At 43.1% G+C, this 16,520-nt stretch overlaps 1 protein-coding gene across 1 annotated transcript in view; it reads right to left on the reverse strand.

The window, feature by feature from the left end:
* The window catches only part of LOC121549862 (carboxypeptidase A6), a 49,615-nt gene that overhangs the window by 6,295 nt on the left and 26,800 nt on the right, over window positions 1-16,520 (reverse strand). The window lies entirely within an intron of this gene.

The following is a 16,520-nucleotide window of genomic DNA, read 5'->3' on the forward strand; positions in this document are numbered from 1 at the left end:
ACCCTACATTTTCCTTTAATCTAACACACTGAACTGAACTATACAGACCCTTAATCTAACACACTGAACTGAACTATACAGACCCTTAATATAACACACTGAACTGAACTATACACACTCTTAATCTAACACACTGAAATGAACTAAACAGACCCTTAATCTAACACACTGAACTGAACTATACAGACCCTTAATCAAACACACTGAACTGAACTATACAGATCCTTAATCTAACACACTGAACTGAACTATACAGACCCTTAATCTAACATACTGAACGGAACTATACAGACCCTTAATCTAACACACTGTACTGAACTATACAGACCCTTAATATGTCACACTGAACTGAACTCTAAAGACCCTTAATCTAACACACTGAATTTAAAAAAAATACCCTTAATCTAACACACTGAACTGAACTATACAGACCCTCAATCTAATACACTGAACTGAACTATACAGACCCTTAATCTAACACACTGAATTTAAAAATAAATATCCTTAATCTAACACACTGAACTGAACTATACAGACCCTCAATCTAATACACTGAACTGAACTATACAGACCCTTAATATAACACACTGAACTGAACTATACAGACCCTTAATCTAACACACTGAACTATACAGACCCTTAATCTAACACACTGAATTGAACTATATAGACCCTTAATCTAACACACTGAATTTAAAAATAAATACCCTTAATCTAACACACTGAACTGAACTATACAGACCCTTAATCTAATAAACTGAACTGAACTATAGAGACCCTTAATCTAACACACTGAACTGAACTATACAAACCCTTAATATAACACACTGAACTGAACTATACAGACCCTTAATCTAACACACTGAATTTAAAAATAAATACCCTTAATCTAACACACTGAACTGAACTATACAGACCCTCAATCTAATACACTGAACTGAACTATACAGACCCTTAATCTAACACACTGAACTGAACTATACAGACCCTTAATATAACACACTGAACTATACAGACCCTTAATCTAACACACTGAATTGAACTATACAGACCCTTAATCTAACACACTGAACAATACAGACCCTTAAAATAACACACTGAACTGAACTATACAGACCCTTAATGTAACAAACTGAACTATACAGACCATTTATCTAACAAACTGAACTGAACAATACAGACCCTTAATCTAACACACTGAATTTAAAAATAAATACCCTTAATCTAACACACTGAACTGAACTATACAGACCCTTAATCTAACACACTGAACTGAACTATACAGACCCTTAATCTAATACACTGAATTGAACTATAGAGACCCTTAATCTAACACACTGAACTGAACTATACAAACCCTTAATATAACACACTGAACTGAACTATACAGACCCTTAATCTAACACACTGAATTTAAAAATAAATACCCTTAATCTAACACACTGAACTGAACTATACAGACCCTCAATCTAATACACTGAACTGAACTATACAGACCCTTAATCTAACACACTGAACTGAACTATACAGACCCTTAATATAACACACTGAACTATACAGACCCTTAATCTAACACACTGAATTGAACTATACAGACCCTTAATCTAACACACTGAACAATACAGACCCTTAAAATAACACACTGAACTGAACTATAGAGACCCTTAATCTAACACACTGAACTGAACTATACAAACCCTTAATATAACACACTGAACTGAACTATACAGACCCTTAATCTAACACACTGAATTTAAAAATAAATACCCTTAATCTAACACACTGAACTGAACTATACAGACCCTCAATCTAATACACTGAACTGAACTATACAGACCCTTAATCTAACACACTGAATTTAAAAATAAATACCCTTAATCTAACACACTGAACTGAACTATACAGACCCTCAATCTAATACACTGAACTGAACTATACAGACCCTTAATCTAACACACTGAACTGAACTATACAGACCCTTAATATAACACACTGAACTATACAGACCCTTAATCTAACACACTGAATTGAACTATACAGACCCTTAATCTAACACACTGAACAATACAGACCCTTAAAATAACACACTGAACTGAACTATACAGACCCTTAATCTAACACACTGAACTATACAGACCATTTATCTAACACACTGAACTGAACAATACAGACCCTTAATCTAACACACTGAACTGAACAATACAGACCCTTAATCTAACACACTGAATTTAAAAATAAATACCCTTAATCTAACACACTGAACTGAACTATACAGACCCTTAATCTAATACACTGAACTGAACTATACAGACCCTTAATCTAACACACTGAATTTAAAAATAAATACCCTTAATCTAACACACTGAACTGAACTATACAGACCCTCAATCTAATACACTGAACTGAACTATACAGACCCTTAATCTAACACACTGAACTGAACTATACAGACCCTTAATATAACACACTGAACTATACAGACCCTTAATCTAACACACTGAATTGAACTATACAGACCCTTAATCTAACACACTGAACAATACAGACCCTTAAAATAACACACTGAACTGAACTATACAGACCCTTAATCTAACACACTGAACTAATACAGACCATTTATCTAACACACTGAACTGAACAATACAGACCCTTAATCTAACACACTGAACTGAACAATACAGACCCTTAATCTAACACACTGAATTTAAAAATAAATACCCTTAATCTAACACACTGAACTGAACTATACAGACCCTTAATCTAATACACTGAACTGAACTATAGAGACCCTTAATCTAACACACTGAACTGAACTATAAAAACCCTTAATCTAACACACTGAATTTAACTATACAGACCCTTAATCTAACACACTGAACTGAACTATACAGACCCTTAATATAACCCACTGAACTGAACTATACAGACCCTTAATCTAACACACTGAACTATACAGACCATTTATCTAACACACTGAACTGAACAATACAGACCCTCAATCTAATACACTGAACTGAACTATACAGACCCTCAATCTAATACACTGAACTGAACTATACAGACCCTTAATCTAACACACTGAAATTAAAAATAAATACCCTTAATCTAACACACTGATCTGAACTATACAGACCCTCAATCTAATACACTGAACTGAACTATACAGACCCTTAATCTAACACACTGAACTGAACTATACAGACCCTTAATATAACACACTGAACTATACAGACCCTTAATCTAACACACTGAATTGAACTATACAGACCCTTAATCTAACACACTGAACAATACAGACCCTTAAAATAACACACTGAACTGAACTATACAGACCCTTAATGTAACAAACTGAACTATACAGACCATTTATCTAACAAACTGAACTGAACAATACAGACCCTTAATCTAACACACTGAATTTAAAAATAAATACCCTTAATCTAACACACTGAACTGAACTATACAGACCCTTAATCTAACACACTGAACTGAACTATACAGACCCTTAATCTAATACACTGAACTGAACTATAGAGACCCTTAATCTATCACACTGAACTGAACTATACAAACCCTTAATATAACACACTGAACTGAACTATACAGACCCTTAATCTAACACACTGAATTTAAAAATAAATACCCTTAATCTAACACACTGAACTGAACTATACAGACCCTCAATCTAATACACTGAACTGAACTATACAGACCCTTAATCTAACACACTGAACTGAACTATACAGACCCTTAATATAACACACTGAACTATACAGACCCTTAATCTAACACACTGAATTGAACTATACAGACCCTTAATCTAACACACTGAACAATACAGACCCTTAAAATAACACACTGAACTGAACTATACAGACCCTTATTCTAACACACTGAACTATACAGACCATTTATCTAACACACTGAACTGAACAATACAGACCCTTAATCTAACACACTGAACTGAACAATACAGACCCTTAATCTAACACACTGAATTTAAAAATAAATACCCTTAATCTAACACACTGAACTGAACTATACAGACCCTTAATCTAATACACTGAACTGAACTATAGAGACCCTTAATCTAACACACTGAACTGAACTATAAAAACCCTTAATCTAACACACTGAATTTAACTATACAGACCCTTAATCTAACACACTGAACTGAACTATACAGACCCTTAATATAACCCACTGAACTGAACTATACAGACCCTTAATCTAACACACTGAACTATACAGACCATTTATCTAACACACTGAACTGAACTATACAGACCCTTAATCTAACACACTGAATTTAAAAATAAATACCCTTAATCTAACACACTGAACTGAACTATACAGACCCTTAATCTAATACACTGAACTGAACTATAGAGACCCTTAATCTAACACACTGAACTGAACTATACAAACCCTTAATCTAACACACTGAATTTAACTATACAGACCCTTAATCTAACACACTGAACTGAACTATACAGACCCTTAATATAACACACTGAACTGAACTATACAGACCCTTAATCAAACACACTGAACTGAACTATACAGACCCTTAATCTAACACACTGAACTGAACTATACAGACCCTAAATCTAACACACTGAACTGAACAATTTAGTCCCTTAATCTAACACAATGAACTATACAGACCCTTAATCTAACACACTGAACTGAACAATACAGTCCCTTAATATAACACACTGAACTATACAGACCCTTAATCTAACACACTGAATTGAACTATACAGACCCTTAATCTAACACACTGAACTGAACTATACAGACCCTTAATATAACCCACTGAACTGAACTATACAGACCCTTAATCTAACACACTGAACTATACAGACCATTTATCTAACACACTGAACTGAACAATACAGACCCTTAATCTAACACACTGAATTTAAAAATAAATACCCTTAATCTAACACACTGAACTGAACTATACAGACCCTTAATCTAATACACTGAACTGAACTATAGAGACCCTTAATCTAACACACTGAACTGAACTATACAAACCCTTAATATAACACACTGAACTGAACTATACAGACCCTTAATCTAACACACTGAATTTAAAAATAAATACCCTTAATCTAACACACTGAACTGAACTATACAGACCCTCAATCTAATACACTGAACTGAACAGTGGCGGCTGGTGAAAAATATTCTCGGTGGGGCTGTGCCATACTTTTTTTTTCCTGTAACCATCGCGATATATTTTAACACAAACTGCAGGACAGCAGTGCTCAGTGAAACATTCAGTAATTATTTAATGCCAATATTAAAAAGTTGAGGCATTCTTACACAAAAACATATTACACAAACCCAAGCCTTTCATTTGCATTTAAAGTGAACTTTTCACCATTGGTAGTAAACAGGCAACGCAACAGGCATGCTGTCAGAACAGAGTGGAAAGTGGACAATAACATGAAATTATTATAAAGTTTATAGGAAATCTTACACTGTATAAAAGGATGTATAATATAGAAATGGATATCAAGTGGATGAACTCAAACCTTTGACTGGAAGAATAGCATACAGTATTTTATGATCATACTAAATGTGACTAATTGTTAATGTGCTCCAGAACTGCAACAATTAATTGATACAAAACAACATATATACAGTAATATTAGCAAAGACACTATTAAGACTTTCTAGAGTACCATATATAACTGGATTTTTTATGCTAAGGTCAACTATATACAAAGAAACATGCGGCCAGAGCTGCTCTGTGTGTGTGTGTCTGTCATCTTATTTGTACAGGAATTTTGCCCGTCTGTCCTTCTGAGTGGCAAACCTCTCAATGACCCTTTGATTAAAGTCAGGAATGTCCCTGACAAGTTTCTTCTCCATGGAGAGCATGGCCAGAGCGTTCAGGCGATCCTGTGTCATGCTGTTTCTCAGGAAGGTCTTGATCCTTTTCAGTGTAGAGAAGCACCTTTCTGACTCAGCAGTTGTCATGGGTGTGGTGATGAGGATCTTGAGGAGGCTGGCAGTCTCTGTGAAAGTGCTCTGAAGGTTGTTCTCCATGAAGAACTGGTACAGGGGCACTGCACCACTACAAGCCTTGAACTCACTGTTCTCATAGATGAGGGACAGTTCGGTTTTGAGCTTGGCCTTGTTCAACATGGGGTACGCCTCCACGGTTGTTTCAAGCGCTGTATCGGGGAACTTCACACTGTGTTGTGGGAACAACTCTCCGTGCAATAGTGTTGCGCTGATGAGGTGCTGGGTGAAGGAGAACCTCTCTTTGGCATGACTCAGGATGTCACGAGTTACAAAGCCAGAACCCAGAAGCAGACCAGGACAAGGTAAGTTGAAACGAAGGTGAGTGTTTATTTACAAATTCAAGAGTGATGCTGAATAATCCAGGGAACAGAGCGGGCGGCGTTGATTAGTTGTTGGGGGTGCAGTGGTTGATCCAATCATGGCTCGGCAGCCGCCGACCACCAGGCAGAGGTTGGATGAAGGTTCCGGACGAGTGACTGCAGATGGAACAAAACGGAGGTAAGTAAACAACAAACCAACAAGGTGCAAAACAACAAAACTAACGCTAGAAGCTCTAAGACTGATACTCTGGTAAACCTACTGTTCATGGCTAACGATCCGGCAGGGAATGGATGTTAGGCCAGAGCCTAAGAAGGGTGATGATCAGGACCAGGTGTGCAGATTGCTGATGGGATGCAGGTGCGGAAATCAAGAGAGCTCCCCGGAGCGTTCCAGAACCCTCGGGAAACTGGAGATCACGAGCAGAAAAACTAGTCCACAGACAGGACCCGACTCAGACTGCCGGGATCGTTACAGTACCCCCCCTCCGACGAACGCCACCGGGCGGACTCCCGGAGCGCCAGGATGGAGGCGGTAGAAGTCACGGATGAGGTCAGCATCTAGGATCTGTCGCCGCGGAATCCAACTCCTCTCTTCAGGACCATACCCCTCCCAGTCCACGAGATACTGGAAACCCCGGCCCCGCCGTCTGGAATCCATGATGCGTCGCACCGTGTAGGCAGGACCACCTCCGATCATCCGAGGAGGAGGAGGAGGAGGCGGAGGAGGCAACAGAGGACTGAGGAAAACAGGCTTGAGGCAGGAGACATGAAAGGTGGGATGGACTCTGAGCGTCCTCGGGAGTTTGAGTCGAACTGCCACCGGATTGATCACCTTCTCCACCACAAACGGACCAATGAACTTCGGTAACAACTTCCTAGACTCAGTCCGTAAAGGAAGATCCCGTGTGGCCAACCAGACCCTATCTCCGATGGTATAGGTGGGAGCGGGGATCCGGCGACGATTCGCCTGGAGCTGATACCGGTCCGAAACTCTAAGGAGTGCCTTTCTGGCCCGATGCCAGGTCCGGTGGCAACGACGAATATGGGCCTGAACAGAAGGCACTGAGAGCTCCTTCTCCTGAGAAGGGAACAAGGGAGGTTGGTAGCCATACAGGCACTGGAAGGGAGACATCCCAGTGGCAGATGTAGGGAGAGTATTGTGGGCATACTCAACCCAAGGCAACTGAGAGACCCAGGAGGTGGGGTTGGAAGAGGCCAGGCAGCGTAGCGTGGATTCCATCTTCTGGTTGGCTCTCTCCGCCTGACCATTAGATTGGGGGTGAAAACCAGATGTGAGACTGACTGTAGCTCCAATGGCCAAACAGAAGGACTTCCAGACAGCAGAGGTAAACTGAGGGCCACGGTCGGAAACGATATCACTGGGCAAACCGTGGACCCTGAAAACCTCCCCTAACCAGGATCTCGGACGTCTCCGAGGCAGAGGAAGCTTGGCAATTGGCACAAAGTGGGCGAACTTGCTGAATCTGTCCACGATAGTCAGAACGACCGTGTTCCCCTCAGAAGCGGGCAACCCAGTGACAAAGTCCAGGGCCAGATGCGACCATGGTCGCCGGGGAATAGGAAGGGGGTGAAGTAGTCCAGAGCTGGGCCGATTGGTACTCTTATTCTGCGCACACACTGGACAGGCAGCAACATAACCCCGAGTATCCTCGGCCATGGCAGGCCACCAAAAACGTCTGCGAAGAAACGCCATCGTCCGAGCCACGCCAGGGTGACAAGCCATCTTGCTGGCGTGGGACCATTTGAGGACCGCAGGACGAACCGACTCAGGCACAAACAACCGACCGGGTGGACCGTTACCGGGACCGGGCTGCGTCCGAAGGGGCCGCCATCACCTCCTCCTCAATCTTCCACCTAACAGCTCCCACGACGCAGTTCCGGGGGAGAATTGTCTCGGTCTTGGACCCACTCTCCTCCGTCTTGGAGAACATCCGAGACAAGGCGTCCGCCTTGCCGTTCTTAGATCCAGGTCGGAACGTCAGGGAAAAATTGAATCGTCCGAAAAACAACGACCACCTGGCCTGACGGGAGTTGAGACGTCTAGCCGATTGCACGTAAGCAAGATTCTTGTGGTCAGTCCAGACAATAAACGGTTGCTCCGCCCCTCCAACCAGTGGCGCCACTCCTCCAAGGCAAGTTTCACCGCGAGAAGCTCCCGGTTACCCACATCGTAATTCCTCTCCGCAGGCGAAAGGCGACGAGAGTAGTAGGCGCAGGGATGGAGTTTACTGTCCGTGGAGCATCGCTGCGACAGGATGGCGCCAACTCCCACATCAGACGCGTCCCACTTCAACGACGAACTGACGGGCCGTGTCCGGTTGAGAGAGAATCGGTGCGTTGGTGAATCGCCTCTTCAAATCCAGAAACGCTCGATCCGCCTCCGGATTCCACTTGAAGCTCCTGATACTGGAAGTCAAGGCAGTTAACGGAGCGGCCACACGGCTGTAATCCCGGATGAATCTGCGGTAGAAATTCGCAAACCCCAAAAATCTCTGGAGCTGCAATCTCGTACCGGGCTGGGCCCATTCCAGAACCGCTCTAACCTTCTCCTGGTCCATCCTAATCTCTCCCCTGGAGATGATGTACCCGAGAAAGGATGTCGTGTGGGCGTGAAACTCGCACTTCTCGGCCTTCACGAACAGGCGATTCTCCAACAATCGCTGCAGAACCTGCCGGACATGCTGGACGTGGTCGGAAGGTTCCTTCGAGAAGATCAGAATGTCATCCAGATAAACAAACACAAAGAGACCGATCATATCTCTCAGGACGTCGTTCACCATACTCTGGAATACCGCTGGAGCATTGGTCAGTCCAAACGGCATCACCTGATACTCGAAGTGACCCATCGGTGTATTGAAACCCGTCAACCACTCGTCTCCCTCTCTGATCCGGGACCATGTGATACGACATTGCGTAGGTCTAGCTTGGTGAACACCGTAGCACCCTGTAAGGAGTCGAAGGCAGAACTCATCAAGGGCAGGGGATACTTGTTCTTGACCGTGATGTCATTCAACCCCCGATAATCAATACACGGTCGAAGAGAGCCATCCTTCTTACCCACAAAGAAGAATCCTGCCCCCAGGGGTGATGACGAGGGACGAACGAGACCAGCAGCTAGGGACTCCTTGATGTAGGTCTCCAAAGCCTCACGTTCAGGGCGGGAGATACTGTATAACCTTCCCTTGGGGTAGACAGCTCCAGGGAACAGGTTGATGGCACAATCATATGGTCGGTGGGGAGGGAGTGACAGAGCCTTCTGCTTACTGAACACTTCCCCCAAATCGTGATATGTCTCGGGAACCAGGGACAAATCTGGGGGTTTAGCCTCAATCACCTGACTGGGAACCGAATGGGGACAGGCAGTCTTGAGACAGTTAGCATGACAATCAAGGCTCCAACTCGTTACCTTGCCCGTCACCCAATCGAACGTGGGATTGTGTTCCTTCAGCCAGGGGTATCCAAGGACCAGAGGAACATGGGAAGACGGCAGAATGAAGAATGAAATCATCTCCGAATGATTCCCCGACAACAGCATCTTAACCGGTTCAGTCCTCATCGTGATACGTGCCAGACTACTGCCGTTCAGAGTGGTCGCTTCAATGGCTTCCGGCAATTGCTCCTTGGAAAGCCCCAGCTGTTCCACCAACTCGGCATCAAGAAAGCTTCCATCGGCACCTGAATCGATAAAAGCGTTAATCGCTAAGCTCTGATTCCTGTTCACAAGGGTAGCCGGGAAACGGGGTCTGACAGAGGTATTGAGAGGTCGAAACTGGCTCGCTAAAAAGTCCTCCCAACTTTAGCGAGCCGCGCAGTTTGACGACCGCCGGGAACAGGTGGCGAGGTAATGTCCCGAACCACCACAGTAGAGGCAACAGTTAGTCCCTACGTCTGAGTTGGCGTTCCTCCTTGGTTAACCCGTGCCGCCCTACTTGCATTGGTTCCGAATCGGGAGACAGGACCTCTCCACTAATCCTGTGTGGTGGACGATGATCGACGTATTCTGGTCCAATCCCCGACCCGACTGGAACCTGAGAAGCTGATCGATTGGACGGACCCCATTGCTTCTCCCTCCTTCGCTCTCGGACTCGATTATCCACCCGAATAGACAAGGCTACCAAGCTGTCCAGGTCACTAGGCTCCGGATAGGAGATCAACTCATCCTTGAGCTGCTCCGACAGACCCTGGTAAAAGGCCGCTTGCAGAGACTCCTCATTCCACCCACTCTCCACAGCCAACGTCTTGAACTCGATCACGAAGTCGGCCACGCTGCGAGTTGCTTGGTGAAGCGAAAACAGGCGCCTAGCTGCGTCCCTCCCTCGGACGGAATGGTCGAAAAGCTTCCTCAGCTCGGCCGTGAACCCCTGGTATGAAGCCATGCAGGGGTCTTGTCGTTCCCAAACGGCTGAAGCCCACTCCAGCGCTCGACCACGCAGCAACTCAATCACAAAGGCTATCCTAGCCTTGTCTGTGGCATAAGAGTAGGGCTGTAGATCGAACACTAACCCACACTGCATAAGGAAAGAACGGCATCTTCCCAGCTCCCCCTCATATTTATCCGGCGTCGGAACCTTGGGCTCACGGAAGGACACCGCTCCAGACGCGGCAGGCGAGATGGGTGAAACCGGTAGTGGATCCTCCACCGGAAACTTGCGCTGGTTCTGGACCTCCGTCAGACCGGTAGAAAGGTTCCGAACTGCCAACGCGATCTCCTGTAGCTCCGTGCTATGATGGCCCAACATCTTCTCCTGATGGGTAATGGCATGGCGAACAGAGTCCAGGTCCGCTGGGTTCATTACTGGCCGGATCGTTCTGTCACGAGTTACAAAGCCAGAACCCAGAAGCAGACCAGGACAAGGTAAGTTGAAACGAAGGTGAGTGTTTATTTACAAATTCAAGAGTGATGCTGAATAATCCAGGGAACAGAGCGGGCGGCGTTGATTAGTTGTTGGGGGGTGCAGTGGTTGATCCAATCGTGGCTCGGCAGCCGCCGACCACCAGGCAGAGGTTGGATGAAGGTTCCGGACGAGTGACTGCAGATGGAACAAAACGGAGGTAAGTAAACAACAAACCAACAAGGTGCAAAACAACAAAACTAACGCTAGAAGCTCTAAGACTGATACTCTGGTAAACCTACTGTTCATGGCTAACGATCCGGCAGGGAATGGATGTTAGGCCAGAGCCTAAGAAGGGTGATGATCAGGACCAGGTGTGCAGATTGCTGATGGGATGCAGGTGCGGAAATCAAGAGAGCTCCCCGGAGCGTTCCAGAACCCTCGGGAAACTGGAGATCACGAGCAGAAAAACTAGTCCACAGACAGGACCCGACTCAGACTGCCGGGATCGTTACACAGGATGGTATCACATACCTGTAAAAGATACATCATCAGCTTTAATTTGCAATTAAGCTATTTTGATGCAAGTGATCCTGACTGACACATGCCTATGTCCAACTCAAGTATATGATTACCAAGGTGCTGATTGTTCAGGGTTTTGGCTACATACTACCAGGCCTGAAAAAAGTTCTAGGGGGAAACACTGACAATTACATCACAACTTACCTCTATAGCCAACCTCTGTTGTTCTCCTGGTCCCAGCATCCTCCGTCGCTTGATGGGCTGTTGCTGCTCGTCAGATGCGCTGTCCCCACACAAAGAGGGAATTGAGGCCCTGGGTCCAAAAAATAAAGTTTAATTTGATAACTTGCAATCAGACTTCTTAACTCACTGTAATTCCCCCTCAACACACAACCAGTGACTTTATATATATATATATATATATATATATATATATATATATATATATATATATATATATATATATATATATATGACAGACAGACAGACAGACAGACAGATAGTGTGTATATACACACAAACTATGTCTAGTAACTGCTTTTAACCTGTGATGTACATAATTAACTGATGTTATTACGTTTTAAAGCCTTTTTCTATTACATTTGTGAGAGGGATGCAACATCATTTTGTTCTGCTGTGCACTTAGCAATAAAGTTAATCTTCAATAACAACTAGGCCTCTTCTAGAAATTGACCTGGTGGACACCTGAATAATTATTACAAACTGTGTAGTACTTTCCTGCATTATTATCAACGTCTGATTGTGTCTTCTCTTTCCTTTTAAAATACTAAAACAAATATAATTGTGACGGCTCTATGATAATCACTCACTTTGATGACCAGACACATTTAGGCTTTTAAACTGTTGTAAGTGAACTATTCATCTTTCTAACAACATCTTTATCAGCCAATAGTAAATATAGTTATTTACCTGATTGTTAGCATGCTGTCTGTGAACCTCTGGACAAGTGCTTTAATGAAGACAGGGTCGATGTTCCTCTTCTACAGCTGGCTGAAAAGCATGTCCACATTTGGCATGATCTTGTGGAACAGTGCCAGGAAAAAACAGAAAGCCTCGTCTTCGAGCATCCTCACAAAGCCCCCCGCCACTCTGACAGTCGGGGCATCAAAGTTCCCAGAGTCTCTGATGGTCTGGAAACACGTTAGGAGGTCATCCCTGTACTCGTACACAGTGTTTACAGCGCGACTGTGGAAGTTCCACCGTGTTGTAGAGGCTCTGGGAGTCTATGCGCAACCACTTCGTCAAGCACGGTGGTTCGCTTGGGAGACCTGGAGAAGAAAGCAGAAAATCCTGCAAGGTCGGAAAAGAAAGTGCCGATCCTGGGGATGCGTGAAGTAGCCTGCTGCATGATGAGGTTCAGCTGATGTGCATAGCAGTGGACGTAGTGCGCATTTTCGTACACATCCACTATTTTACGCTGCACTCCGCCGGTGGCTCCCCTCATCACACTTGCTCCGTCGTAAGCCTGGGCAATAAGTTTGGCCTTTTGTCCATGTGAGTGTATGGTGCTGAGCCTCTCCAGCAGCGCTGTAGCGATGGTGTCGGCGGTTGCGTTCTCGATCAAAATGAACTCGAAAAAACGCTCTTGGACGTTACTTTTAGCATCGATGTAGCGTATCACAAGCACCAACTGGCAGTGGGTGGAAACGTCAGTCGTCTCGTCAGCTTGAATGGCGATAAAATCAGCACTCTTTACTTCCTCCAGGATGTAATCCTTAAGCACTGACAGCATACAGTCCAACAGCTCGTTCTGTATCGTCTTTGACGTGCCCTTAAAAACGGTAGCTGTCTTCAGGTGCTCCTCCAGCACACTGTCGAGGGAGGCAACAAAATCCACTAAGCCCCGGAAAATGCCGGGGTTGTCCGAGAGTCAGTCTCCTCGTGCCCACGCAAGGCCAACTCAAAAGCCCCACAGAACTTCACACAATCGATAATTTTGGATAGAATGTGCCTGTTTTTATCCACCTCCTCATTGTGTTTCCTCACCGCAATCCTGTGGCCGTCATCCAGCTGCGTAGCAATGTTCACCCTTCCTAATACAGCTAGCTTTACAGAGTTGTCCATGTGTGCCCTGGTGTTCTCATGTTTCTTTACCTTCTCTGACAGGTGCTTCATATCCCTCACTCCGGTACCTGTCCATGCTGAATCTGACCCCGTCGTTTTAAAAAGCAAGCACGGAAAGCAAAATAAAGCATTAGCATCAGTGCACCCAGCTAGCCAAGCCTTCCTGGTGTACCAGCTACGGGAGAAGCCGTGCATATACTGCTTCCCTTTCTCGCTAGCCTGCTGTCTGATTGAGAGGTCAGGTTGATCTGGGCCCAGCTCTTTCACCCGAACTTTCTCTGACAAAGTTCTCCTCTCAAACGGATCTTGGAGGAGAGATTTCACCGAGTTAGGGTTGGGTCTTGGAGGAGTAACGTTTGCGCTCGCCATTGTCGTCTAGTAAAAATGGCGCCACTGGAGCCCGGTCCTTATTTTATCAGGGGCGAGCTTGGGGCGATAAAATAATCGCCCTCCTTGGATTCGAATTAAAATCGCTGATTAGCTACATTTTATGTCATACATTCATATCTTAAATTAGCAATTGGCTTAACTGCTACGTAGACCCGCCTCCTCGGGGCACTTTCTGTATCGCCCAGAGCTGACGAGGCGTTTGACAGGCAGAGGAAAGGTTGCGAATATGATTTTCTATCATATCTTACACATATTACTGTGTGCATTCCATATTTCAAACACACAAATATTGACATACTGATGTTTTTATTATTATTATTATTATTTTTTATTTTTATTTTTTTTTTAAAATAATTTTATTTAAGGGGGCGGCGCCCTAGCGCCCTCTATCGGCCAGCCGCCACTGGAACTGAACTATACAGACCCTTAATCTAACACACTGAAATTAAAAATAAATACCCTTAATCTAACACACTGAACTGAACTATACAGACCCTCAATCTAATACACTGAACTGAACTATACAGACCCTTAATCTAACACACTGAACTGAACTATACAGACCCTTAATATAACACACTGAACTATACAGACCCTTCATCTAACACACTGAATTGAACTATACAGACCCTTAATCTAACACACTGAACAATACAGACCCTTAAAATAACACACTGAACTGAACTATACAGACCCTTAATGTAACAAACTGAACTATACAGACCATTTATCTAACAAACTGAACTGAACAATACAGACCCTTAATCTAACACACTGAATTTAAAAATAAATACCCTTAATCTAACACACTGAACTGAACTATACAGACCCTTAATCTAACACACTGAACTGAACTATACAGACCCTTAATCTAATACACTGAACTGAACTATACAGACCCTTAATCTAACACACTGAACAATACAGACCCTTAAAATAACACACTGAACTGAACTATACAGACCCTTAATGTAACAAACTGAACTATACAGACCATTTATCTAACAAACTGAACTGAACAATACAGACCCTTAATCTAACACACTGAATTTAAAAATAAATACCCTTAATCTAACACACTGAACTGAACTATACAGACCCTTAATCTAACACACTGAACTGAACTATACAGACCCTTAATCTAATACACTGAACTGAACTATAGAGACCCTTAATCTAACACACTGAACTGAACTATACAAACCCTTAATATAACACACTGAACTGAACTATACAGACCCTTAATCTAACACACTGAATTTAAAAATAAATACCCTTAATCTAACACACTGAACTGAACTATACAGACCCTCAATCTAATACACTGAACTGAACTATACAGACCCTTAATCTAACACACTGAACTGAACTATACAGACCCTTAATATAACACACTGAACTATACAGACCCTTAATCTAACACACTGAATTGAACTATACAGACCCTTAATCTAACACACTGAACAATACAGACCCTTAAAATAACACACTGAACTGAACTATACAGACCCTTATTCTAACACACTGAACTATACAGACCATTTATCTAACACACTGAACTGAACAATACAGACCCTTAATCTAACACACTGAACTGAACAATACAGACCCTTAATCTAACACACTGAATTTAAAAATAAATACCCTTAATCTAACACACTGAACTGAACTATACAGACCCTTAATCTAATACACTGAACTGAACTATAGAGACCATTTATCTAACACACTGAACTGAACAATACAGACCCTTAATCTAACACACTGAACTGAACAATACAGACCCTTAATCTAACACACTGAATTTAAAAATAAATACCCTTAATCTAACACACTGAACTGAACTATACAGACCCTTAATCTAATACACTGAACTGAACTATAGAGACCCTTAATCTAACACACTGAACTGAACTATAAAAACCCTTAATCTAACACACTGAATTTAACTATACAGACCCTTAATCTAACACACTGAACTGAACTATACAGACCCTTAATATAACCCACTGAACTGAACTATACAGACCCTTAATCTAACACACTGAACTATACAGACCATTTATCTAACACACTGAACTGAACAATACAGACCCTTAATCTAACACACTGAACTGAACTATACAGACCCTTAATCTAATACACTGAACTGAACTATAGAGACCCTTAATCTAACACACTGAACTGAACTATACAAACCCTTAATCTAACACACTGAATTTAACTATACAGACCCTTAATCTAACACACTGAACTGAACTATACAGACCCTTAATATAACACACTGAACTGAACTATACAGACCCTT

Source organism: Coregonus clupeaformis, chromosome 34 (assembly GCF_020615455.1).
Source record: "Coregonus clupeaformis isolate EN_2021a chromosome 34, ASM2061545v1, whole genome shotgun sequence".
Classification (NCBI taxonomy): domain Eukaryota; kingdom Metazoa; phylum Chordata; class Actinopteri; order Salmoniformes; family Salmonidae; genus Coregonus; species Coregonus clupeaformis.